Raw genomic sequence first — 27,541 nt, forward strand, 5'->3', positions numbered from 1 at the left:
GGAAAGGTAAGCAAATTTTGACTATTTGTAAAAGGAAAATGTGCAACTCATCTTTATATATGAAAGTTCTTTTTCAGTTCTTTGCTGTGAGATTACAAATTTCTATGTAATACCTCAGATTTTCATGGTCGTTTTTTTAAATCTCATTAAAAGGTGATATTGAAATATTATAAAAACTTGGATAGCTCTTTTTATGAAATTAATGCCATCAGCAAAATAAAATGCTCATCTGCTTTGCCATTTTTATTTGCCTATAATAATGTAGTTAATGAATTTTGCTATGGTGCTAACTTTGTCACTTTACCCTAGGGCCTTTTTTCTTTTTCTCTTTAGTCAATTTTCTATTTATACCCACTGTTTCCCTGACATTGTGTTTTCAAAAGATATCAATACTAATGAAAAAGTATATTCTTCATTACACTTTACTGGCTCAACAAAAAGTTGTTCATGTATTTCATTATCAAGAGTATAACAAATATCAAGAAGAAACATGTTAGAAACATCCATATTTTTATTCTCAAGTGTTTAGCAAGTGTCTAATACTTAACTTCTTCAGATATTCAGCTTTGTTTTCCACTGATTTATCTGATGCATTTTTTTAAAGATTTTATTTGAGAGAGAGAGAGTGAACAGGAGAAAGCAAGCATGAGCAGGGAAAGAGTAGAGAGAGAGGGAGAAGTAGAGAGAGAGGGAGAAGCAGACTCCCCACTGAGCAGGGAGCCTGAGGTGAGGCTGGAGCCTGAGGTGAGACTCGATCCTAGAACTCTGGGATCATGACCTGAGCCGAAAGAAGATGCTCAACTATTCAACCAAGTGAGACACCCAGGCGCCCCTTATCTGGTGCATTTTAAGCAGTCACTGTCTTAGGTTGGGTTCCCAAAGAAGCAGATCTTGAAAGAAGGATTTGAGTGTAAGTAGTTTGTTTGGGAGAAGGTGATCCCAGAAAGCATGGATAAGGGATGGCAGAAGTGAGAAAAGGAAGAGAATGATCCAGTACAGGACATGTCACCAAGCAGGTTCCTGCTCTGGGCCACTGGGGTTCACTCCCGCTGGAGAGCTCAGGAGCTAGCACAGAATTTCTCTGAGGAGTTGCACTCGAGGCACAGTAAATATTCTCCAACTCTTATCTGTCAGGAGCAGACAAGAGTTACTGAGCACTTCTGGCCTACCTATTTGCGGATCTAGAGAGCCCTCAGATGGAGCGCTACGGTGTATTAAGATGCAGTCTCCAAGGCTCAGGGACAAGGGATGTGGAAGGGATGTGAGCAGGGTCACTGCATTGTCTGCTAAGGTCAACAGAGGCCTTCAGCATGCTTTGGACCGTGTTTCCTAAGAAGGGAAGAGCAAGTATTTTTAACTAAACTTATTACTGTTAAGTAAAAGTCCTGCAAAAGAGGGGCACTTGGGGGGCTCAGTCAGTTAAGCATCTGCCTTTGGCTGAGGTCATGAGCCTAGGGCCCTGGGATTGAGCCTCGCTTTGGGCTCCCTGCTTGGCAGGGAGTCTGTTTCTCCCTTTTCCTCTGCTTCTACTCCTGCTTGTGTGCTCTTTCTCTCAAATAAATAAATAAAATTTAAAAAGAATCCTGCAGGGGCACCTGGGTGGTTCAGTGGGTTAAGCCTCTGCCTTTAGCTCAGGTCATGGTCTCGGGGTCCTGGGATTGAGCCCCACATCGGGCTCTCTGCTCAGCGGGGAGCCTGCTTCTCCCTCTCTGTCTGCCTGCTTCTCTACCTGTGATCTCTCTCTCTGTCAAATAAATAAATAAAATGAAATAAAAAATCCTGCAGGGGCGCCTGGGTGGCTCAGTGGGTTAAGGCCTCTGCCTTCGGCTCAGGTCATGATCCCAGAGTCCTAGGATCGAGCCCCGAATTGGGCTCTCTGCTCAGCAGGGAGCCTGCTTCCTCCTCTCTCTCTGTTTGCCTCTCTGCCTACTTGTGATCTCTCTCTGTTAAATAAATAAATAAAATCTTAAAAAAAAAATCCTGCAAAAGAAGCTATTAATCTATCAAATTTAGAAAAAATTTGTAAGGTCTTCATATTCTAGATATAAATCCATATCTTAAAATAGTCTTCTTTATGTATGTATATACATATGTATAAAACATGTATATGCATATATATACATACATACGTACATACATACATATATATAAGTGATTTAATAGATCTGAACGTGTCATTAGTATTTTTACCTGACAAAGAGATTATACAAGGAATAGAAGGATCAGCTCTGCCCTTTTCTTAGGTCTTTCTTTGCTTACCCTATTAGTGTTATCTTCAGTTTGGGGTTTCTTTGAAGAGATCTTTCTTAAGTCACTTGTCTATTTTATGAGGGTTATTTACTTAACAATAGATAATATAATCCATAAATCTACTGAATTAGGTACCATAAAATGCAACATTTTTGATAAAAGTGAAATGAATAACAGGTCGATGGCCAACTGTCCAGCCCTCCATGTTGTGGAATTCTTTATCGTCAGGATGTTTTGCTTACTGTATGTGATATGTGACAGTTTGATTTTCAAATCTATTGATGGAGGTTGCCAGTGTCAATTCAAATGAAATACTAGTAAAGCTTGACATTTTCCTGATTCTTGGGGTAAAAATCAAATAAACTAGAAGTCCTCCTATTTTACCCTAGTGGAGCATTTTGTGCATCCCCTGTGGTATGTATGCCCCAGTTTGGAGACCACTAGATTATAGGACGATGTTCAGATGTCTTCTCATGGGGCACACAGTCCTCCATCATTTGGCCCTTGCCTACCTCTCTAACATAAGGTCTTGCCTTATACCCTGCATTTCAGTTATAATGGACTTTCTGGAGTTCCCTCAGTTTTTCATGTTGAATCATTACATCAGAGCTTCCCAGAATGTTCTTTCTCTTTGGACTACCTGGGAAAACCTTCTCTCTGAAACTTTTTCTGACCCTTTTCCTCTCCCCCAGGAAGCACTGAAAATACACTCTTTAAAACATTACTGTATTGTCAACCTTAGCTTTCAGCCCTTCTGTTGAACCTATTTGTTAACATTCTTGGGTCCTCCTATAGATTATCATCTCCCTGAAATCAAAGATGTTGTCGAGTTTATCTTTGATCTTCAGCATATAGCTTTAAACAGGCACACAACCATGCTTGTTGAATTAACTACGGGGTCAGAGTCCTATCGAACACTGTCCTGGTCAGCCAGCACACAGAGGACTGTGTTTAGCTCAGGATGCCTCTTGAAGAAGGACTTGGAAACCTCATGTATAGACAAGGTGAAAAATTCCAAACAGTGTTATGAGAGCAACTGTAGCCTGGGACCAATGGATAGAACAATAGGGAAGAGGGATTTGAATTTACTATGAGGAAGAATTATCCGACAATTAGAGCTGCTTGAACACAGGATGAATGGCTTTGGGATATGGTGAAGTTTTTTTCTTGGTTTATGTTTTGTTTTGTTTTTTAGCCAGTGGAGATGTTGGAATAAAGCCTGAATGGATAATCTTGAGCAGAGCCAACAAGTGCTTAAAGCATCTGGAATGAACATGGTGAGTGGAGGAGAATTTAGCTAATTTTTGAAATCATTTGATATGTCATGGTAGGTCTAAACTTTAATAGGTATTGTTTCCAAAAAAAAGAAAAAAAAAAGCAGTGATGCCATTTTAAGTAAATAATTCCTCTGTGATTCAGAGTGTATGGATCTGGGTAAGACACCACTGTAATGCTGCTTTGCCTTCTTATGAGCCAGGCTATGCAAACCTTTGCCCTTATATTGATGCTGTTATTTTTCTTTGTGAAAACACTCACAGACATTTAACTTGCTCCCTCTTTTCATCTGAGAAGTAGGATACCTTCTCTCTGCCTAACCATGGATTTAAAATTTATAGTCTGAGAGTCTGTAAAAAAATAATAGTGTCTCTTGAGTATTAGAGAAGCAAAAGGTACCTTAATCTTCTAGATATTCAAGGCTGCCTGAAGCAGAATTATAAAACAAGATATTGAATCAATTAAACTTAATTCAGGATATACATAATAAGCACATGTCACAGGTTTAAATAACACTCTTGATAGTATAACATAATCTAATTTTCATAACGCTTTTAAAAGGCATGAGTCTTATGTTCTCAGCGAAGCGGAAGGCAGTTGGCTCAGTGCTGTCTAACTAACTGGTTTCAGAGCCTGGGCCACAATCCATCACATCTGATTCCCCTTCCATGGTTTCTCCCTTTCATCACACTGCCTCAAAAGTATAGCATGTGGTCCTGACCCTAAAGAATTTGAAGGAATAACATATATCCATCAAACAATTAGAGAATAACAAAAGTGTAGTAAGTGCCTTACAGCTGAGGAGGAGTTTGGAAGGTCAACAAGGTGAGAAATCACAGGCTAAAGGATATGGAAACTTTTATTAAGAGCAACTTTGAAAATAGCTCTGAAAGATAATTAGGCTTACAAAATTTTTTTCTTTGGTTCCCGAAGTGCATGTTGGCTTTGTCCACATTCACCCGTGCCTTTCCTTCTCTTTTATTTCTTTTTAGTTTTACTACTCTCTATCATACTGGCCAATGGGACACAAGCATCTAATTGCAGCAAATTCTTATACATTCCAAGTGACCCCCACAAAAACAGGTTGCCATGGTAACCAAACAAAAAGGGACTAGAAAACAGAAGCAAAGTATTTACTTAATGTCTGATGGGCTCTCTGCACGATTTTCATTAGACCTGTTGCTGGCTTTCTTTTAGGTTTGGGTGCCAGTCACTGCTTATTTTTTTAAGCTCTTAAAAGATTGAAAACTTTACCAAGCCCTTTAGTATAGAAAACTGTACCAAGCAGTGAAGTCACAGCAACTGATTTTTTTAAATATACAAATCTTATTTAGAAATGTTGATTTATTACATAGAATTAACCCAGAAGCTTGCACCGCTTGCCAGTGGAATTGAGAGAACAGCAGGGGCATTTGGTGATGGTAAAGAGTTGTTTGAGAATGCTACAAAAAGGGGAGGTAATAGTAGATCTGAAATAATTTTGTTAAAGATCCTGCTATCTGTTTTTGCCATGTCAATAATAAAAGTCTAATCAGCTGGCATAGATACTTCATGGTTAATTGTTTTATGTACAAAGTCTTTAATTAATAGACTATGTAATTAATACAGTCTACTGTGTTCCAGCTAGTTTTAATCTCTTGGTGAAGAAAGATTTTGACAATGAGACCCAAAGTCATTTAGGCTCATAAAATATGTCTGACATTTTTTGAATTGGGGAATGGGACCTGTTCCCTGCATCCCTACTATCGTCTTGGTACCTCTTTGTAGTGCAAAAACAGGAGAACTTCAAAGGCAGTTCAGGAAGATGGCATCTGTAGCTCTGGCAAGCTCTGAAGGTGTAGACAAATGCCCTGCATGTCACTAGGTGGTGGGTTTGCTTAGGATCTTGGCACAATGGACTATTCCTTTAAGAAAAGATAATTATAATCTGCGTTTAATAAATAGCTTCAGCTGACACTTGCTTTTAAGAATCACACTCAACATACACCTTGAAAAAAAGTGATTCTACAATGTAAATAACATTTGTAGGAGTAGAAAACAAAGCTGGAGGCTTTGTTTGGTAGCTTAGTTAGGCAGGAGGGACAAAATTATCCCGTAAAGGCATGGGTCTTCTCTGCAGTGTTGCTGCTCTGTGATACAGGTCCACCCACTTGCATATACAGAATTAATGCCCTTTTTTTTTTTTTTTTTTTTTTTTGCATTTTTCTATGTTAATTCTCTTAATCTAGCAGCTGAGCATGGGATTCCTGGAGCAAGATTCTCCTTCAATGAAGGGATTTGTCCCTTAGGAATAGAGTCAATTCAGTGCCAAGTTGAATCTACTCTAGGGTCACAAGGAAAAAGGTAAGAAAATATAATGTAATTATACAACGAACACTTGTTTGTAACAACAGTGACAAAATACATAGGGCAATGCTCATTATGTATGTCTCTATTAATTCCTCACATGTGATCTATGCTATTTTTGTTCTTTGGGATGTCTATCTAATCATTCTTCTTTCTGAATTGTGCTGTTTCTGTGGAAGATGTTAATGTGGGCTTCACCAGTATCATTGCTACCATTGTAGCCATACAGGAAGAGTAGAGCCAATGTGATGGCTACTTCCTATTTAAGTATTCTGTGCTGCAACCTCTAATTCAGTCATTCTTTGGAAAGGAGGTGGTAGGTTTGAGTGAATTTTTGGAGTTAGGATCCAATAAGAACACACATCATTGAGTTCCCACCCAAAGGTTAGTCAAGGCAGATATTTTGCTCTGAGGGCAGGGTTAGTAGATGCAGTCCTGTCCCAAAGTTCCTCTACATGATACCCAGTATTCTAGGCCAGGCTTTAAGGGCCTGAAGTCAATATCAAAAGAATCCTCTGAAGAGTTCTTTACTGAAGTTAGGGAGATTAGGAGTGTAACTTTGTCCTTTGTATATCTCCAGTGGAAAATTTAGGCTGGAGAAAAGAAAGGATTTCTTCTAAATTCTTTCTGATTTTCCACAGCAGCATTTAAATACTTGGTTTTCTAACTTATGAAATGATTGGTATTGACTTTTCCTTGTTTAACTAGAATTTATTCATTGTTCCATTTTTGTCTAGTGAGCCAAATGCTAATGAGTTTTCCTGGGTATAGTCTTAATTAATAGTCTCAACTATCTGAAACATTTATTTGGAGTCTTCAGTAAGTGGCCTAAGGATAATTTAAAAAATGACTCCCCGCCTCTGAACAACAAACCACCCCCATCTCCACTTCCATAGTAGCCTTTCCTTGAGTGCATAGAGGATCTAGTAAAACAACATCAGCTGCTTTCCATTTCTTTTTATTTGTTAGTCAGAGTCTGGTGAGGCTCCTCAGTAATTCCCTTAAGTATCCAAAGGAATTTCTCTCTTTCTTTGGCTTCCTCTCTCCCACAGGGCCCATTATCTCTATTAGCCTGCTTTAGAGAAAGAAGGGACATCCGTGACATGGTCTAACTTCTCTGCAGTCAAGGATGCCTTCAAAAGCAAAGTTTGGGTGACTGGTGGAGGGGAGTGGGGTAGGGCACATCATGGGGGAGGGAAGGAATTATAAGCAAAGGGACAGCTGGGGATTGGCCCTTTCTTTCTGGGCATTTTTGTGGAGCTTCTTTAGAGGCAGTAAAGAAAGTAAAATCTAGATACATCTTTTAAAACCTGCTCTTGAAGTGTCTGACTTTTTTTTTTTTTTTTAAGATTTACTTATTTATTTGGGAGAGTGGAGGGTGGGGAAAGAGAGAATCCCAAGCAGATTCCCCACTGAGGCAGAGCCCTGACTTGGGGCTTGGGCTCACGATCCCGAGATCAGGACCGAGCCACCCAGGCACCCCTAAGTTTCTGACTTCTTAAGCTGATCTCCACAAGGAATAAAGATGAGAGAAATAATGCAAGCCAGGGGGCCAGGTATGAACCTAATCCAATTTTCATTTAAGTTTATAATAGTTTTGAAGTGACCATCATATTCTCTGTTTGGAAATAAAAAGAGGAACCAAAATGGGTAAGCTCTGACATCTCATGGTTGGATTTCCCTGGAGCAAGATCGAAGTACCCATGAATGCTACCCCAGTTAGGGGAGTGTGAGCTTTACAGAAAACTAGTCCCAATAAGAAGCCATAGGTTTTTTTTGTTGTTTTTTTTTTGTTTAAGTTTACACCTTAAATAGCGTTAGGTAAAGTATGATTAAGAAGGAGGGAAATTATGGAGAGAGAAGACAGCAAATTTTTTTCTTGATTGAGTAACTTGAATTTCATTTTTCAAAAATCAGCCAGTAGTTTCTCTTACTAGGATGTCATGCAAATATTTAGTTTATCTTAGGAATTTGAGGGCAAAATTCTACTTCCAAGGAATAAAAGATTGAGGCTCAATTAACTTTACTATTTAAAAAATAACTCCCTTTCTGAGTATGAAAACAATCCACATCCATTACAAAAAATTAGGGAAATAAATGAATTACCCATTACATAAAAATTATAATAATTTGCAAAATCTTCTTTAGTTGCTTCTTTAGTATTAGAAGATGAGGGACAGTGAGGGAGAAACCTTCTTTTATGTGGCTGCAAAGGAAAAAGAAAAAAGATTTTTAGGCTAGAGGCTTTTAGGCTTGAGGACCCATCACCTTCTCTCTAGTGCCCAGGAACCACTGTCCTTGAATCTCTTAATATATGTGAGCAACAGGACTGTGTAGGAATCAACTTAGGGCTGTAGTTCTAAAAAAAGTCTCCTCTAAGGACAGTTGTCCAGCACCAGCTGCTGGCTTGGCCATCAAATACAAAGCCCAACGAAGACCTCTTTGCAGGGACCGAATAGACAATGCGGGCCCCAGAGAGTGCCCTCCACAAAACCAATCCCTCTTTAACCTGGATCAAAATGAGTTCTCAGTGCCTACTCTGTAGTTGGGGGAGCCCCAAGGTGAGCACTCTGGAATATTTAGGAATTACTTCCATGTGGGTTGAATTCCATTTTGGGTATGTGTGTGCACTGTGTGCTTTATCCTTCAACAAGATGACAGTTTTCCAAAATTAGCTGAGATGTTGAGATATCCTATACTCTTTGGTGTGTTGGTATTTTTGATTCAGGAGTGGAGAAACAGTTTTGAAGGAGCTGAAGAAATGAAATTGTTTTTGTATATGTTGACTTGTAGTGAGTGGCCAAGCAAAATGTTGGGGGTTCCTAGAAGGCTGAGGTTCTCATGACCATGGGCTGGCTCTGCAGATTGTCACCAGGATTTAAGGATTAGGAATCTGGGAGACAGTGGTACTGGTTCATGTTGGTGGCAAGTTTGGGCGATAGTGGGACTATGATTTTGTGCTATTCTTCCAGGCTGATGTGTGGGAATGCTGTGTATCTGTGAATAACTCAGAAATCCAGGGGTCTTTGGTGAGCTGAAAAATAATTTAAAAAATCCTGACTTGGGGTGCCTGGGTGGCTTAGTTGGTTAAGCGTCTGCCTTTGGCTCAGATCATGAGCCCAGGGTCCTGGGATCGAGCCCCATGTCGGGCTCCCTGCTCAGCCAAGAGCCTGCTTCTCTGTCTGCCCCCGTTCCCCTCTTGTGCTCTCTTCCTCTCTCTCTGTCTGAAATAAATAAATAAAATCTTTAAAAAAAAAAAAATCCTGACTTGCTGGTTGCTTTTATGTTTCTTCTCGGACACATTTAGAAGGAAAAATGGGAGTTGTGCCATCCTTTCTTTTCCCTTTCATTTGCCCTGATTATAGGAGGAGGGACCGCAGGATTGGTTTAGTCATCATACCTTCATAATTTCGTTGCAGTTCAAGATGTTCTCTTGTGAGACTTAGCAACATGGGGTTGGGATGTGACATCTGTTTTGCATAATCAAAATATTCTTTTGCTGAGTGAAATGTCTTTTTAATGCTTTGGGGGTGAGCCTTGAGACAGTGCTTTCTCTGCTTCTGTATGGTCTATGAGAAAATAAAGGGGCTTTAAGAAAGCTTTTCAACAGGAGAAGTAAACCTCAGAACAATTGGGAACTAACAATGCCCGTAGCCTTTCCCACCCAAAATGTCTTCTTCGAGCCTGCCCCAGAAGCCAGTGGGAGAAGGAGGTGTCTCTGCACATTTATCTGCAGGTTGGAAGCTGGAGAGAGGATTGCCTTGCAGGTGAACTCTGCACTGTGATTTCATGCTGAAGTGGCTGCATCTGTGCCCCCTGTCGCTGGCATGATTGGAGCATTAGCCCCGGCTCAGCCTTTGCGCCATTGATAACTCTGCTTAACGTCACCCCAGGGGAGGCTTTATTGGAAGCCCAGTCACTTTGCCTCGGCAATGGTGTACATTGGCGCCCCATTCAACCCTTTTTTCTGACATTAGCACATTTGAATGGGCCACCAGTGAAGCCATTCAGCGAGAACATGCAACCGGGGTTTCTGGGTGGCCTAGGGCTGAGCTGAGAATTCTCGTTAATGGACTGCCAGACTTAGCCTATTGAGGTGCATGAACTCAGTGACCAAAGAAAAGTGAGACAAAGATGTCCCTCACGGGAACATGTAGGTCAGAAGTGGACAAAAGCAGACATGGACCAGTCAGAGCTATTTGATTACTGAACTGAAAAGGGAACACGGATCCCCATGGGGGGGCAGTGCGACTGATTGGACCGAAATCTAAAAAATGCCCGCACACTCTGAGAGCAAGGAATTTATCACAATTGCAGGTGGTGTGTGAAGTTATTTTAAAAATGTTTTTTCCTTCCACTTGTCTTTGTGGTAATTTCCTATTTGGTCGTACTTAGAAAAGGCCCCCAATAACTAGGAAGAAAAGAAAGGGTCACCCAATTGAACTGGAAAAAGCCTTCTTAAAAGGGAAAGGTGATCACGGGCAACCTTCCCCATAGTACTGTGCTCAGTTAGTTTCAAGCTCTTAAGGGTCCAGAAAATAAGCTTTGGGAACCAGAACTTTTACACATGTAGGATTATAACTTTAAAACATGAGCATAATTTTGAAAGCTTTTACTCTAAGATACAGTATAAAAATAAGAGTTTTTGAAGTTTTGCAAAAAGATAAAGGAAAAGAACAACTGGAAAAGGTTCATGGATCATTTTGGGTCAACATGATGAATAATCGCGTGCTTAATTATGATTGACCCCACACTGTTGCTTCTTGCTGTATAAGTTTCTGTGGGGGAGGCGTTGGTCCCTCAAACTTAAATATGTGATCTATGCAAATATCTAGAGATCTGATATTCAGATGCTCATGAAATTTGAAAAGTGTTCTGTAATTTTTCCAAGTGTCATTTTAATAACAGTATGAACAATTCATGTTAAGCCAACCTTACTTATTAGAACTTGATTAAAAATTTTATAGCTTCTTGGGAGGGGGCTGGCAGGAGAGGGTAACTGGGTGATGGACATGGCGAGGGCATGTGATGTAATGAGCACTGGGTATTATATAAGACTGATGAATCACAGACCTGTACCCCTGCAACAAATAATGTATTCCATGTTAATTCATTGAATTTAAATAAAATTAAAAAATAAAATTAAAAAAATTTTTACAACTTCTTGAGATAGTATATTTTAAAATGTTCCACATTTTGGTTTTATAAGATTTTGGGAGCCTAAAGATACCTGTAATCCTGTTCTACAAAAGGAGCTCAGGAGAAAGCGTGTTTTTTATTGTGTCGTATATAATACAACTATTTTTATGAGGAATGTATTCAATTTTAAAAGTGTGACTGAAGGAAAAGGAAGAGTCACATCTTAACAAGAGAGTCCTATGCATTTATACTGAAACACAATTTTATGAGGGAGGCCACTTCAGGGTCCATTTTAGTCTTTTGTATACTTAGTGTGATTGAGACCCACAAAGGTTCAGTGGATTGCCAAAGGCCTACCTAGTACCTGGACTTAAAAGAAACACTTTTCTTTCGTTACGTTTTATCTAGAATTGTTTCTTTAGAGTAGGAATCAGTCTTTCTTTGTTGAGGGCTAGAATCTTTAAATTTAAATGGTCTACCTCATGTTGAGTTTACTAACGGTAAAATTGATTTACATTCTTTCTATCTATCTGTTTGTCTAGCTATCTTTATTTGTTGTGATACTTTCACTAAATTTTTTCCCAACATTTTAAAGCTCTAGTAAAAGTTAACAAGAATAATGTCAAAATTTTGACTTCTCTGGGTCGGGGGGATGTTTGATACCATTCAGCTTTTCTTGTTTTACCATTTTAAAGACCAATTCCTGGGGTGCCTGGGTGGCTCAGTAAGTTGAGCATCAGACTCTCGGTTTCAGCTCAGGTCGTGATCTCCTGGGTTGTGCGATCGAGCCCCACGGCAGGCTGTCTGCTTGAAGATTTTCTCCCTCTGCCTTTCCCCTCACTCGTGTGTGCACGGTCTCTCTCTCTCTCTGTCTCTCTAAAATAAATAAATCTTTTAAAAAATCAATTCCCTTTCTTTCCACCTTCATGATAAGTAATCTTTAGCTTTCCTTTGTTATATGCTGTCTAATCCACTTCGAATATTTCTCCTTGAGGGTACTTAGGCTACATGGTAGAACAATTTTATGTTTTATTCAGAGCAGCTTGCCTTTGGAAACTTCAGCATGAGTCCTCAGCTGCTTTCTAGTGAAGGGGTCCAGAATATGCCAGCCCCAGATATGTCCCATTGGTGTAAGGATTACCTTGAGCTGATATTTGAGAGGCAATTGAGAAAGACAGAGGAAGAGTTCTCTGTCCTCTCCATTTCTGACTAAAAGCAGGGCAGAAACTTCCATTTGTAAAGGTGTTCCCACGTCCTGTACCAGGAAGACCAAGAAAGCACAAAGATGAGTGCCTAAGATACCTCACTGAACAGCCACCTTCCCACAATTTACTGCTCTTAGGCACCCTGTTCTCCCACCTCCTGTGTCTATTTCTCCACAGCTCATGACAGTCTAACCACTTCTTTCAGTTTTCACTTCTTTTCTGTGTTGCCCCTGTGCATGGTGTTAATATTAAGATCAGTACACTTTGTGTACCTTTTTCCTGTTAATCTGCCTTTTATCTGTTTAATTTGAAGGACTCTATGTTCTGTACCTCAGAAAGTAGAAGAAAAGTTTTTTCTTCCTTTCGTGAAGTAATCATTAAATTATTCCTTCCTTTGCTCCACTAAGGCTTATCATTATCTTTTGCTCCTTTGATTTCCAACTCTTTAACATATTGTTCTTCTTTGATGTCTTCTTACCCAACATGGTTTTTAAATCTCATTTGCATTATTCTTTTCAGTTAAAAATTTAAAGTCTCAAATGCCTCATTGTTAGTTAACTAAATGTCTTGGCAATGAGTGGGAACAGTCCCACTGTAATACCAGCTTTGTTATTAATTTGGAGGGCGTGTCTTAGGTTTAGTCAGAAGAAATGGCAACTTATAAAATTTGAAGCCATCTTTTCTAGAAGTGGTTTATCTTTGGACTTTCTTTTAAAGGACAGTGGGTTTAAATATCTAAATTTCGTTTGAAGATACTGTCAAAAACAAAGTTGGCATACATCAGTCCATTACCACCTGCTGAAATTTCAAAGCTTTCTCACATACAAATTAACAGAAATAGGGGTTAATTTGGATTTCCATTCATTTATTTTGTTTTTGCATGCACAGAACTGCTGGGTTTGGATTTACTACTTTATTAATGATATAGTAGTAGTTTCCATTTAGCCAATGATACTACGTATGAAGGAACTGTATTAAACATTTGACATGCCTTCTCTTACTGAATCCTCATAACCACCCTATGAATTAAGCACTTTATTATCTCTGACAGATAGGAAAACTTGAACATTGAGAGGTTAAGTAACTTATCCATGGTTATGTGGCCATTAACGAGGAATTGGTTAGTTTTGGGTAGTAGTCTAGTCCTGGTTCTTTTGAAGAAGCAGGAGCCTTATTAGTAATTATATCTTATTGTGCACTGTGAGTGCCTTTTCTTTTTATATTTACTGATGACACATGGTGCCTTCCCAGCATTCAAGGTCTCTAAGGCACAGCCAAGGGCAGGGAAATGAAACCTAGATATGTCAGACCACCAGGGTTGTAGCCAAGATGGAGGGGCTGTCGTGGTTGAAGGATTATGGGACGTGCTCAGCATTCCAACCAGCACCTAGGTATATTTTTATCAGGAACTTGTTTTTCAACATTGGCAGCTGGCTAGATAGATGTGCTAAAATGTTCATATTCTCATATTCTTATTATGCTTGCTGATTCTGATTCCCCCCCCTACACATCTCCATTTCTTCTCTCATTCAAATGGTCTACCTTTTGATTTGGTTTCTCTAGGGCATGAATGAAAATATTTTCTGAATTGCGAAAGTCCGAATGATCAAATAATGCAGGAGAACCGTGAACGTCTGTGCTGTTCAGGTGATGATTGTGCTGTGAAACCTCACGCAGATTTCTGGTTTACTTGCCTTTACAGTTTTCACCAACCGAAGAAAGAGCATTAGGTGTAACTATCCATTTTGATAAATTGAAGCCCAGATAGATCCATTTTATATTAACAACAGATGAGGTTCTGGAATCCCTATCCTCAAACATAGGACTTTGGCGTATTGACTATTTTAAGCTGAAGGAGTCTGAGAAACAACAGGTGCAGGAAGGACTTTCTGACCTTCCCCTGAAGAAGGTCATGAAACCTCAGGTTAGAGGTGACTTCCCTATACCCAGAGGAAAGGAGCATCCTTCTCTCTGAAGATGAGGGGACACAGAAGAGGAGATTTGCTAAGTTTCCCCCAGTTTACTATGCTTACCCCATGCCCTCTGTCTCATCATATTTTCCCACAATTTTCCACTTTTCATCAAACCTAATATAAAAAGTCTCAGGTTTAATTATTTCTTTGGGTCTTCACTTCCTTATAAGGCTCCTGTGTCGTGTAAAATGTATATTAAATAAATGTGTATATTTTCCTCTGTTAATCTGTCTCTCATTAGAGTGGTCCCAGAAGGATAGAGGAAAAAGATATTTTCCCTCCCCTATCCAACCTACATGAAGGTGTTAGAAATGATCTGAGGTTGCTCAAGAAATCGGAGGACGATCACTGATCCTAGGAGAAGGCAGGCATGTTAGAATATATACCTGCCTCCCTCTGGTACTCCAGCTTTCTCCAAAGCGGGTAGAAAGTTGGCAGCAGTAGCGCTACCATTTCACTAAGAAGAAACACAAAACATTAACTTTTTACAAACACCATGGGAATTTTAGAAAATATTGAGGCCTAGGTCCCACCCCAGACCAACGAAATAGAAATATCTGGGGGTGGGGTCAAAGCATCAGATTTTTTTTTTTTTTTTAAAGCTTTTCGGGTGATTCCAACGTGTAGCCAGAGTTGAGAAGCCCTGAGCTAGCATAGCAGGCAGAGGAAATATCACCATGAGTAACCAAGTTTAACTAGGTTCTTTAGGAGATGCAGACATTTGGGTTAAGCCCTGATTCCTGGCTTTAAGGACGTTTTCATTTGGTTGAAGACACTCTTGCCACAAAAACAGTCACTGATAATATAATGCAGGCTCTCATTGTTAGTGAGTGAGGTCAGAGTTTCAGCGGAGTGTGGAGCAGGTAATGGCGGCGAAATAACCTTGAAGTCCTCTCCTCGTTCCACCAGGTAATCCACTAACGCCTTCTTCTGTGCCAGACATCATTAAATCTTCTCCACTGTACACCAGTGAGCTATGATTCTCCTTTCACTGCAGAAAATCTAAAGCTTGGGGATGTTCCTTGCTTAAGGTATGAAAGGAGCATTGAACGTTGGTCTGCTGGGAACCAACATCCATCCCCTGTAACCATTAAATTACACTATTTAGTCTTGGTAGTTGCATGGCCAGTAGTTAAGGTGAGCTGCATGCCATAAAATATCAAGCATTTTATTATCTTTGCATTGTTTATTATTATTAAGCTATACATTTTGAAAAATTCCAAATCACAGTAACATTGAAAGAATAATACATCAAATACTGTAGATCTTTTATCTACATTAATCAATTATTGATATCTTACTCTCTCTGTTTTATTTTGCTCTCTTATTTATTTTCAGGCAAAACCTCATTTTATTGTGCTTCACTTTATTGTACTCCTCAGATTCTGGGCTTTTTTACAAATTGAAGGTTGAAGGTTGTGGCAAGTCTGTTAACACCATCTTCCCAACAGCATTTGCTCACTTTGTGTCTTTGTGTCCCACTTTGGGGACTCTCACCATATTTCAAACTCTTTCATTATTACTATGATGATTATGGTGATCTGTGATTTGTGATTGTACTTGCTGAAAGCTCAGATGATGGTCAGCAGTTTTAGCAATAAAGTATTTAGCAATAAAGATAGGTACTTTTTAAGCATAGTACTATTACACACTTACCATACTACTTAATATAACTTTTATATGCACTGGGAAGCCAAAGAATTCTTTCAACTCATTTTACTGTGATACCTGCTTTATTGCCGTGGTCTGGAAGCAGGCTTGCAGTGTGCTGGTATGGCTGTGCCTGTGCGTATGTATAGATGTGTCTTTTGTTCTTGTTGTTGAACCATTTAAAAGGTAGTTGCAGACATCGTGGCAGTTCACCCATGAGCCCTTCAGCGCAAACTGCCTGAGAATATGGACAGTCTCCCATATCACCACTGTACTATTCACACCTCAGAAAGTAAACACTAATCCAATTTTGTCATCAAATGTACACCTTTTATTTACGAGGTGCCTGGGTGACTCAGTCGGTTGAGCATCTAACTCTTGGTCTTGGCTCAGGTCTTGATCTCAGGGTCCTGAGTTCAGGCCCCACGTTGGAGCCTACTTAAAAAAAACTTTCCTCACTTATACCCAATATGTCTGTTCATTTGCTTTTGTTGACCTAAGGTTCAAGCAAGGTTTACTAGTTTCATTTGGTTGTGATGTTTAGAGACTTTGAAACTTTAAGTAGTCTCTTCTGTTTCTGATACTGACTCTGTTTTGAAGATCTAGGTCAGTTGCTTTGCGAATATCTCCCTTTCTTGGATTTATCTCGTTGTTTTCTCATGACTGGATTCAGGTTAAACATTCTTAGTAAGAATACTGGGTAGGTGATGGACATTTCCATCAAGAGGCAACTATGCAGTTGTCCCATTATTCTTGGTGCAAAGTTTGATCATTTTGTTACAGTGGTGATGGCAATCCTAATTTCCCCATTGTAAAGTTAACCTGTGTGGACACATTTTTAAACCAGTAAACCCAGTGATTATAGCATCCGTTAGTGATTCTTACATAGTGGGTTAAGAAATGGTGACTTTTTTTTTTTCAGTTATGTCATTTTCTTTCTTTCTTTCTTTCTTTTTTAAATAATTTATTTATTTGACAGAGATCACAAGTAGGCAGAGAGGCAGGCTGAGAGAGAGAGGAGGAAGCAGGTTCCCCACGGAGCAGAGAGCCTGATGTGGGGCTCGATCCCAGGGTTGTGGGATCATGACCTACTGAGCCACCCAGGCGCCCCAGTTCTGTCATTTTCTTAATATTTATTAGCTGTTGTATTAGCTGTGTGGCTCAGGCTGTCAAAACAAAATACCTCAGACTGCGTGGCTTAAACAGTAGAAAGTATGTATTTTTCTCACAGTTCTGGGGGCAGAAGTCCAAGATCAAATTGTCATCAGGGTTGGATTTTGGCAAGGCCTCTCTTCCTGGCTTGTAGACACCTGTCTTCCAATATCTTCACAGGGCCTCTTCGGTGTGCTGTGTAGAAAGAGAGAACCCCTTGGTGGTTCTTCCTTTTCATATGAGGACACAGGTTCTGTAGGATTACCGTCCTACCTTTATGACCTCATTTAACTTTAATTTAACCTCCCCAAAGGTCTTATCTCCAAAAACAGTCACACCGAGAGTTAGGGCTTCAGCAAATGAATTTTGGGTGGGACACAATTTAATCCATAACAGTTGGTATTCTCCTGTAAAGTAGAACTTTGCTCTTTTGTTTTTCCCCTTTCTGTACTCTTCTCTCTCCCCTCGCCCCACTTTCTTATTCTCTCGACTTTTACTATGGACTCATGCATTTGTTTTTCATTTAGTATATTATTTCTGTCATTAATTTTGATGCTCTAGGTGGGATGTGGCCGCAAACCAGCACCACTATTCTTTTGACATAAGTCTATTGGTGTTTAAGCATTTCCTGGCTTCCTTGAACAACAAGATGCTCACGGCTGTGAGCCAGTCATTTCTCCAAGGAAACTTGTTTTTTTTCAGTGGGAGATGCCACTGTCTGTATGGCTGTTATTACTAGCTATGATTACCTTGTAACTCTGTTATTTTTAATACAGTTCTCTGTACTATAGCTATAGAAACTGTATCAGTAGAGACTTTATTAGAGACTAAGTCTTCAAGAGTACAATCAGGCATGTAGTAAGAATTTGAAAAGCTTTCAAGTGGCTTGGAACATAACATATACCTAGTAAATAATGATGAATGAATGAATGAATGAATGGCCTTAAATTATGGGGTTTTCTTGGTCTGTTGGGAGGGCCTTCTAACCCAAGTGAATTTGCACAGGCTGTAGTGAGTGGAGGAGATTGGGATTCATTCTTGTATTTTACCTACATTTTCAGCCTGTAGCTTCTTCTCTTGTTACTGAGCAAAATCCAGATTCCCACATCCTGATCCTCTCTAGACTCTTACGGTTGTTTTCTCAGGAAGCGATTCTTTGGGGCCTCTCACTCCTCATCTGTGGTTCTCAGTGCATCCCTTTAGATTTCTAGGGGGATGAGATAACTTATCTTGAAAAGAATACTTGAAAAGAAATATTTTTCCTGGTTTTACAAAACAGCTAGCTAAGGACATTTTTTTTTTTTCATGAAGAGAATCCAGTTAAAACGGAGCTAGGAATACAGATTTCAGAGCTCTTGAGGCTCTCATATATTTAATATCTATTCTGAGGAACAAGGATTCAGCCACAACCACTCTTTAAGGATCTATTTACTGTCAAAGTGTAATTGGATTTTGATATAGCAGTTCATTTTGGTGGGGGTGAGGATGGGAAGGTGATTACTAAGTAACAAACAAAATGTAAGTGATGGTACCTTTGATTTTTTTTTTTTTCTTTTCTTGCCCCTGGATCTTTATAGATACTGGGAATAAACCCCTTATCCCCCACAGTGGTCTTAGAAAACAAGGCATACACTTCAACTACTTCTGCTGTGAATAATCCATTGAAGCCAAGCAGTATTATGCTAGATTCATCAGTGTTCACACAAAGGTCATATCCTTACATATCTCTGAATTTGTGGGATGCATATGGTGTACCACTTCTATAGAAGAAATATTTTCATTTTAGAATTCAACTTTTGTAACCTTTGGCAACATGTAGTATCAATGGCTCTTTGTTGTTCAAAAAAAAAGTAAAACTGTAAGCTATCCCCAAGGATATGCAGGGCGTTGCTATAGCAACAGAATCTGCCTCCCAGCACCACAAGAGAAGCTATGAATAAAAGATGGTGTTCTAAGGACAACAGAATAGAAGAGGTTGTTTCGATCCTTCTAATACCTGAAATTTGCTGTTATTTTGTTAAATGCAAAATAAAAATCTTGGGAAAAGGCCCAATTCACTAGAAGGATGAATTTCTATATTGTACTTCAGATGTCATGGGGAAAAATACATGCAGAATAGAGTCAGTCCATGGTAGGAAGACCAGGGAAGGGCCAAAATATTTGATTTATGTTTTTCTGTATGTTTAGTTTTTTACTTCAGACACAAGAACTCAAAGACAAAGATGCTACTTGGACATACAAAAAGTGGGGCTATTTTAAATCCTGACCCCAAATAGTCTTCTGGTTCTATATTTGAACATAAGCACATTTTACACAAAAGAGAAGGCAAAACAAAATGCTCTAATTCCAGCTTGCATTGTCTATTCTGAATCTAGTTACTTCATGTATACCCACTTTGGTCACTGAGTTCTAGTTCCTAGTACGATAGCTGCCCATCTACCTACCAGCCTAGCTAGGTAGGTGACACTGGATGTTTTAGGACCCAGATCTTAAGGTGATAGCTAAAGGTGTCTGATGACACAGAAATGAATGAACTTTGAATCTCTCTCTTTCTACACACACTCACACACACACACAAACACGCACACACATATCTTCCCACATGTGTCTTTATATCAAGTTTAGTTTTTCAAAAACATGTTTTCGTCGTGCCAAGTTATAGGTAAAGTTATTCAGAGAAGAGGTAACGACCTCACGCCTCCGGAAGTGCTTATTTTCAGTACACTGAGAGCCAAATGAAATTATTGCCAGAAATATGACTATCAGAGCAAAGGGATTCCTGTGGACTGAATTGTGCCCCTCCTCCCCCTTCGTATGTTGAAGTGTTAGACCCAAATGTGACTGTATTTGGAGATAGGGCCTTTGTGGAAGTAATTGAGGTTAAATGAGGTCATAGTAGTACGACCTTGATCTGATAGGATTAGTGTACCTATAAGAAGATAAAAAGAGGGGCGCCTGGGTGGCTCAGTGGGTTAAGCCGCTGCCTTCGGCTCAGGTCATGATCTCAGAGTCCTGGGATCGAGCCCCGCATCGGGCTCTCTGCTCAGCAGGGAGCCTGCTTCCTCCTCTCTCTCTGCCTGCCTCTTTGCCTGCTTGTGATCTCTCTGTCAAATAAATAAATAAAATCTTAAAAAAAAAAAAAGAAGATAAAAAGAGACTAGAGCTTTCTGTCTTCCCTGGTTTGCACATGCCAAGAAAAGGCCATGTGATCACACAGCAAGAAGGCAGCCATCTATAAGCCGGGAAGAGAAGCCTCACCAGAAACCAATCATGCTGGTAGGCAGACCTCAGACATCCTGCATTCAGAACAGTGACAAAATGAATTACTGTTGCCTAAGCCACTCCAGTCTGTGGCATTTTGCTATGGCAGCCTAAATGGACGAATATAGGGATTAAACATTTGGTATGATTACTGATGGAGGAAAGACGTTAGGGTTCAAAGCCCATGGCCAAGAAAGAATTCTTTTTTTTTTTTTAAAGAATTCATTTATTTATTTGATAGACAGAGATCACAAGTAGGCAGAGAGGCAGGCAGAGAGAGACAGAGAAGCAGGCTCCCTGCTGAGCAGAGAGCCCAGTGTGGTACTTGATCCCAGGACTCTGAGATCAACCTGAGCCAAAGGCAGAGGCTTTAATCCACTGAGCCACCCAGGCACCCAAGAAAGAATTCTTGAGACGTCTTTGGTGCAAAAGCATAGGGACAGGACCAGTGGGCAGAAAGAGCTATACTGGGATTGTGAGGGGTGATTGGTTTTATACCTTCAAGATGGGAAGGGTTTAGGGACAGCACAAGCCTCCAAGGTATTTTGGAAGCCAGGTTTCCAGGATCCCGAGGAGGCTAAGTAGTGTTAGGAAAAGGTCATTTATTACAGTCTGATAAAACCTTAGTCATGAGGGGCACCTGGGTGGCTCAGTGGGTTAAGCCTCTGCCTTCGGCTCAGGTCATGATCTCCGAGTTCTGGGATCGAGCCCCGCATCGGGCTCTCTGCTCAGCAGTGAGCCTGCTTCCTCCTCTCTCTGCCTGCCTCTCTGCCTACTTGTGATCTCTCTCTCTCTCTCTCTGTCAAATAAAAAAAAAAAGAATATGTTAAAAAAAAAAAAAACAAAACCTTAGTCATGAGACCCTTCAGATGTATATCAGTGGGCCATCTGCTTGGGGGGTGATTGCCAACACTATATTGGGGTACGGATAAAGGAATTTCCAAAGGAATTTTTATATGTTAAAGTAGACTTACAGGACCCTGGAGTGGGGCTGGGGGTCAGGGTAAGATTGCCTGTTGTCCTGAGCCAAGTGTCACCTTTGAGGAAGCTGAGTCCCTAGAGGAAGGTCACTCTGCCTGTTTCAAGGACTTGTCAGTGGGCTGCAGATAGTAAGGAAATTTAATAATTTCTCTTCTGCCTCTGTTTCCCATATCAATTACTTCTGTTATTTCATAGTCAAAATTTAACCTCCGTTTGTAGGGAAACAGGCCTGCACACAATTCTCAAAGTTTTTTTTAGGACTTTTCTTTTGTTACTGTCACCTTGGCAACTTTATACAACTGAGGATCGAAAGGTCACTAATACAGTTATTAATGTGTGTTTAAAAAACCCCACTATTTTGGCTATGATACTAGAAAATAGGACTTTCTGTTTTAGTTGCAATGATTTTCCCACTGAATTTATGGGCAAATAAAATTGTAGATGCTTAACAAAAAGGTAGTATTTTGTTTTTCAGCTCTTTTTTTTTTTTTAAGATTTTATTTATTTATTTGAGAGAGAACAAGAGTAAGAGGGCATAAGCAGGGGGAGCAGCAGAGGGAGAGGGAGAAGCAGGCTCCACAGGACCCTGGGACCATGACCTGAGCTGAAGGCAGGTGCTTAACCGAGTGAGCCACCCAGGCACCCCTCAGCTCTGTCCTACTTTAGGTGTGGCTAGACAATATTGGGGAAGGATGGACTAGTAGACTATTATGTACTAATATGAATAAATTCTGGACACCATTTTCAAAATTTCAAGAGATCTCCTTTTTTTGTTATTAATTTTTTTCTTTGCCTTGGATTTTCCCATAATTTAAAGGCTCCAGGGATTTTTTTGATTAGCAAGGCGTCTATTCACCTGAGCTGATTACGTGACTTGGTTATTTCTCCTACATTTTAAACTAACCGGTATAGGGTGCTTGGCAGGCTCAGTCAGTAGAGCATGCAACTTTTGATCTTGGGGTTGTGAATTTGAGCCCCACGTTGGGTTTAGAGAATACTTAAAAAAATAATAAAATAAAAATTTGGGTGCCGGGCTGGCTCAGTCAGTAGAGCATGTAACTCTTGACCTCAGGGTGGTGAGTTGAAGCCACACACTGGGTGTGGAGCCTACTTAAACAAAATAAACACACAAAAAACTAAACAACTCACTAAATAATAATGGGTGGTGGGAACATAGGTGATTTTTTCCCTCCTTACTTTTCCACTTATTTCTCTAGATTTTGTATAATAAGCACTCATTACTTTCATAATGAAAGATAATTTTTTTTAGTGAAAAATATAATACAAGTTTTAAAATTCTAAGTATTAGAAGAACCTGTAAAAATCCTTTCTTTCAAAAATAATTTTATGGGGTGTACAGTAAGAGACACTGCCTGGTACAATGAGGCTAGACTAGCCAGGAATTCGAAATCTAAAAGCATACAAAGAAGAAGGAAGTGAATACCCTGACCGTGAGATTTAATATACTTATGGTAACTGAACATTAAATTTAGCTCTGAGCTTCCTGGTAGTCAAGAGAAAGAAATAGTGAAATAGAAAATCCTCATTATCTGATCAAAAGAAAGTATACCAGCACTTCATGAAGAACATCTTTTCCTTGATAAACTTCCCAAAAAAACCCCTTATTTTTTTAATGTTCTTATTTTTGTAAATATGTTCTTATTTGTGTAAAACATGAAAAGAATATTTTTATGTGCTTCTAAGTGCAAAGAAAACGTCTGGAAGATACTATTGTCTGGAAGGCAACTATTGATGGTAATACAAAGTCGTCAGACACTTGGCTCCTCGGCACACTTTCCCCTTTTTTTGAGGACACCATCCCTCTCCCTCAAGGGAATGACCGTCTCCTGTTTCAGTCACGAGTTCCTGGGTGCTGCCAACTGCAGTGTTCCCTTGACCTAAACCAAGCCCATCAGAGCATGTCCCTAACATTTTTTCTACAGAAGGAAAAAAAAAAATCCCTTTTCCTGTCAGACGACAGTGATGCAAGGATAAGATCCCTCAGTCACCCGAAACTCTGTCCTCTGCTGCCTGAGAAAACTAAGAGACTAACTATACCATGCTTGTAGAAGCACAGACAAGAAGTTCACACCCCAGGTCTGTTCCCTGGGGCCATTGGTACTGCCCTGGTTTTCAGAGTGGTTGCTTTGATTCCTTGTCCTGCTCTAGCAGCCTTCAAACTCCTCTCTTGCATAGAGCTTCCTTCACACTACAGGTCTGTCCCTTGCAATGGAAAGAATCTTGACTACTTAGATACCTCTGCGTGGGACTTGTGTGGACAGGAAAAGAGGGATGTGGGAGCTTTTATATGGCTTGAAAACATTTTTTTTTCACAATAAGCATATATTACATTTATAATAAAAATACTAATAAGAATACAAGAGAAATTTATCACGAAAAATTTGTCTAAGAAATATTGAGCAAATAGAGGCCATTTCTACAGAAAATCATATGTGCCAGGGCTTTATTCAGGTGTCTGTTTCTTATATTGGGCTTTGCTAAAGTCTGGAAATAACACTGAAGTGGTCCTCAGTGAGGGCACTAAGTTAATGTGGTGCTCTACATTTACACTAGAACATACTGTAGAATACTTAGAGGAGGGGACAGAGAACACATCTCAGGCTAACAGCCTAAGGACATATCTTTGACAATTCCAGGTGAGCTTTTCTGATGAGATGACTTTGTGTTCTGTTGAAGGCACAGTGACATGCTTTTAAGACTGACCCTTTCTCCAGAGCCACCACTGAATACGTGTCATTATTCATATAAGACCTCATAGTAGGTAGGGGTAAAATCATGTGGTAGTCTGTATTTATAAAAAGGAAATGGAAAGAAAATATATATTTTTTTCCCTCTTCATTTTAAAGCTTTATATTCAGTTCCTTGGCTCAGAAGATAATGGATTCAGATATTTGATTTGGAAGTTCCTTTGCCCTTTGTTAAATACTCTCTTAAAAATAAAAGGAGATTTACAGATGAATTCTTAGGACTCACAAGAGATTTCATCAGTGTTTTCAGATATAAGTTCAACATACACAAAAATTTAGAAAATATAAAAAGTAATGTCCTTCACAGTAATGATAGAAGCTTCAAGATACTGAGAATGTATTTGACAAAGGATGTGTAAGACCTTAAGTCAATTATAAAACTTTACTAAAGCAAATCAGGTAGAATTAAATAAATGGAGATGTGTAACAAGTTTATGGATGAGAAGACTCAATATCAATGTTATTTCTCCACAAATTAATCTATAAAGTCAATTTATTCTAATAGAAGTTCCAACAAGTCATTTTATCTTGAAACTTGACAAGTTGAAACCAAAGTTCATATGGAATAGTAAAGTGCCTAGAGGAGCCAAAAAAATTCAAAGAATTGGGGGAAGGATACTGTCTTGGATAGTAAGGTTTAATGTGAAGCAATAGCTATTAAAACAGTGTAATACTGGCACAAAGGTAGGCCATTAGACCACATATTACATGTGGAACATTGGTATATAACAGAGGTAGCCCCATAAATGGCAAATTTTTACCAGTGTGGTAGTCCTGAGCATTGGCAAGCATGGGGTGAACGAGGAGCTGTCCTAAGATGGAAGCAGTTTGGTAAGACATGATGAAGTAAAAGGATTTTAGCCTTTAGTGATTCCACTTCTACATAGCACCCTAGAAAGACTGTCACACACTTACTTATAAATAGTTTTATTGTTGCCTTATTGTAATAGCAAAAATTTGTAACATCTGAAATCTCCTTGAGAGTTGGCTAAGTGTGTGTCACTCCATTTGGCTGCTCTCACAAACTTCCTCAGACTGGGCAGTTTATAAACAACAGAAAATTTTCTCAAAATGTTGGAGGCTGAAAGTTCAAGATCAAAGTGTCAGCATGGTTACCTTCTGATGAAAGCCCTTTTTTGATTCATAGCCAGAACCATCTTCCTGTGTCCTCACGTGGTCGATGGGGCTGGGGATCTCTCTGGAGCCTCTTTTCTAAGGCACTAAATCCATTCATGAGAGCTCTACCCTCATGACCTAAGCTCCCCTGGAAGGTCCCACCTAATACCATCTCCTTGGGCATTAAGATTTCAAACTATGAATTTTGAAGGGATACAAACATTCGAACCATAACAATCATTATTATATATTCCCCCTTTAATGTAATTACTGATGTATTTGGGTTTATATATATATATATATATATATATATATATATATATATATACTGTTTTATTCCTTATTTTGTATTTTCCCTGTGTTCTCTGTTCTCCCTTTTCTCTTTTTTTTTTTTGCTTTTATGAATTAAATATTTTAAATTAATTTCTCTCCTTTATTAGCTCAATAGTTTTGTTTGCCCAAGCTATGCTTCCCCCCCCCCCAGAAGATTTTATTTATTTATTTGACAGAGAGAGAGATCACAAGTAGGCAGAGAGGCAGGCAGAGAGAGAGGGTGAAGCAGGCTTCCTGCTGAGCAGAGAGCCTGATGTGGGGCTCGATCCCAGGACCCTGAGATCATGACCTGAGCTGAAGGCAGAGGCTTAACCCACTGAGCCACCCATGCGCCCCCCAAGCTATGCTTTTAATAGTTGCCCTTGCTATTACAACACATATCCTTGCTTGACTAAATAAAACTACTACAAATTAGTATTTTTACTTCCCAATCAATACAAGCTCTGTAGAACATTTTATCTTATTTTACCCCCTTGCTTTTTGTGCTATTTGTTATTTATTTCACTTCTACATATATTGTAAAGCTGCATTATCATTATTGTTTAATTTTTTTAAAGATTTATTTATTCATTTGTGGGGGGGGCAGGGTAGAAGGAGAGGAAGAGATAGAAAAGAGAGAATCCTAAGAACTGGACGTGGGGCTCCATCCCATGATCCTGAGATTAAGACCTGAGCTAAGAGTCAGAACTGACGCACAAGGCACCCAATCATTATTGGTTTAAAAAGTTAAAAATCATTTGGGGCACCCAGGTAGCTTAGTTGGTTAAGTGTCTGCCTTCAGCTCAGGTCATGATCCCAGGGTCCTGGGATGGAGCCCAGCATCAGGCTCCCTGCTCAGTGGGGAGCCTGCTTCTCCTTCTCCCTCTGCCTGCCTCTCCCCCTGCTTGTATACACACTCTCTTTCTCTCTCTGTCACATAAATACTTAAAGTCTTTAAAAAATAATAAATAATAAAAAGTTAATAGTCATTTCACTTTGACTACACATTTGTGTTTTCTTTTCCGTTCTCTTCTCTTATATTCTCCATTCTATCTTGCATTCCTGTGCTTCTGTCTGAAATCATGGTACTTACTTAAATTTTTATTTTAGTGTGGGTCTTTTGGTGATAAGTTCTTAGAGTTTTTATTTGCCTGGATATATCTTTATTTTTCTTTCATATTTGGAGGATATTTTGCTAGGTGTATAATGGCAAATTGGAAGTTATCTTCCTGCAATTCAGTGATATCAATGAATTTCTTTGATTTCTTTTTTTTTCTGTTGACAAGTCAACTAATTTATTGTTTCTTCTTTAAATGTAATGTGTCTTTCTTCTCTGGATCCTTTTAAGATGTTCTCTTTGACTTCAGCTTTAATCAGTTTTACATGATGCATTCAAGTGTGGTTTTCTGGGTATTTCTCTAGCCTGTGTTTAAAAAGTTTCTTTAATCCAGGGATTAAGATGGTTTTTGTTAGTTTTTGAAGATTCTCATTGGGCATCTACATCGTTCTTTCTTACCTCTTCTCTCTGAAACTTTGGTTTTACATGTATTAGCCATTTACTGTATTCTACATTTCTCTTGTGTTCTTTTTGCATTTTTAAAAAGATTTTATTTTAGAGAGAGTGTGTGCACATGCATAAGAGGGGAGAAGAGGGGAGGAGAGGGGGAGGAGAGGGAAAGAGAACCTCAGTCAGACTCCATGCTCAGCTCCTAGCCGATACAGAGCTCAATCTCACAACCCTGAGATCATGACCTGAGCCAAAACCAAGAGTTGGGTGCTTAACCGACTGAGCCACCCAGAAGCCCCCTCTTTTTGCATTTTTAATTTTTTTTTCCTCTGTGTTCTAGTCTGATGTTATCCTAGTCCAGATAGGAGTTAGTTTTATTTTTTTTTTTTTTGTCTTAATGGTACATAGAGTGAAGGAAAGTCATTGATTGAATTAGGGAGAAAGATATTTCAAGGATGGATTCAAGATTTAAGTCTTTGTGGGAGCTAGTCTATTTCTGTTTTTCTTTACTGGGAAGACATAACATTTGGGGGGACTGAACTGAAAGCCTGGGGTATTTATCAGATCATCTCTTCCTTACTGGGCCTAGAACTTCAATTTCTATCT

At 39.4% G+C, this 27,541-nt stretch overlaps 1 long non-coding RNA gene across 1 annotated transcript; it reads right to left on the reverse strand.

The window, feature by feature from the left end:
- Nucleotides 1-5,157: 5,157 nt before the first annotated feature.
- Nucleotides 5,158-18,808, reverse strand: LOC125104201 (uncharacterized). Its single transcript, XR_007128611.1, has 6 exons — nucleotides 18,523-18,808; nucleotides 17,068-17,185; nucleotides 14,575-14,645; nucleotides 9,272-9,440; nucleotides 7,978-8,077; nucleotides 5,158-5,429 (listed from the first exon to the last, which is right to left on the reverse strand). It is a non-coding gene; the product is annotated as an uncharacterized LOC125104201 (long non-coding RNA).
- Between the last annotated feature and the right edge of the window lie 8,733 nt (nucleotides 18,809-27,541).

The sequence above is a fragment of the Lutra lutra genome, chromosome 7 (assembly GCF_902655055.1).
Source record: "Lutra lutra chromosome 7, mLutLut1.2, whole genome shotgun sequence".
Classification (NCBI taxonomy): Eukaryota; Metazoa; Chordata; class Mammalia; order Carnivora; family Mustelidae; genus Lutra; species Lutra lutra.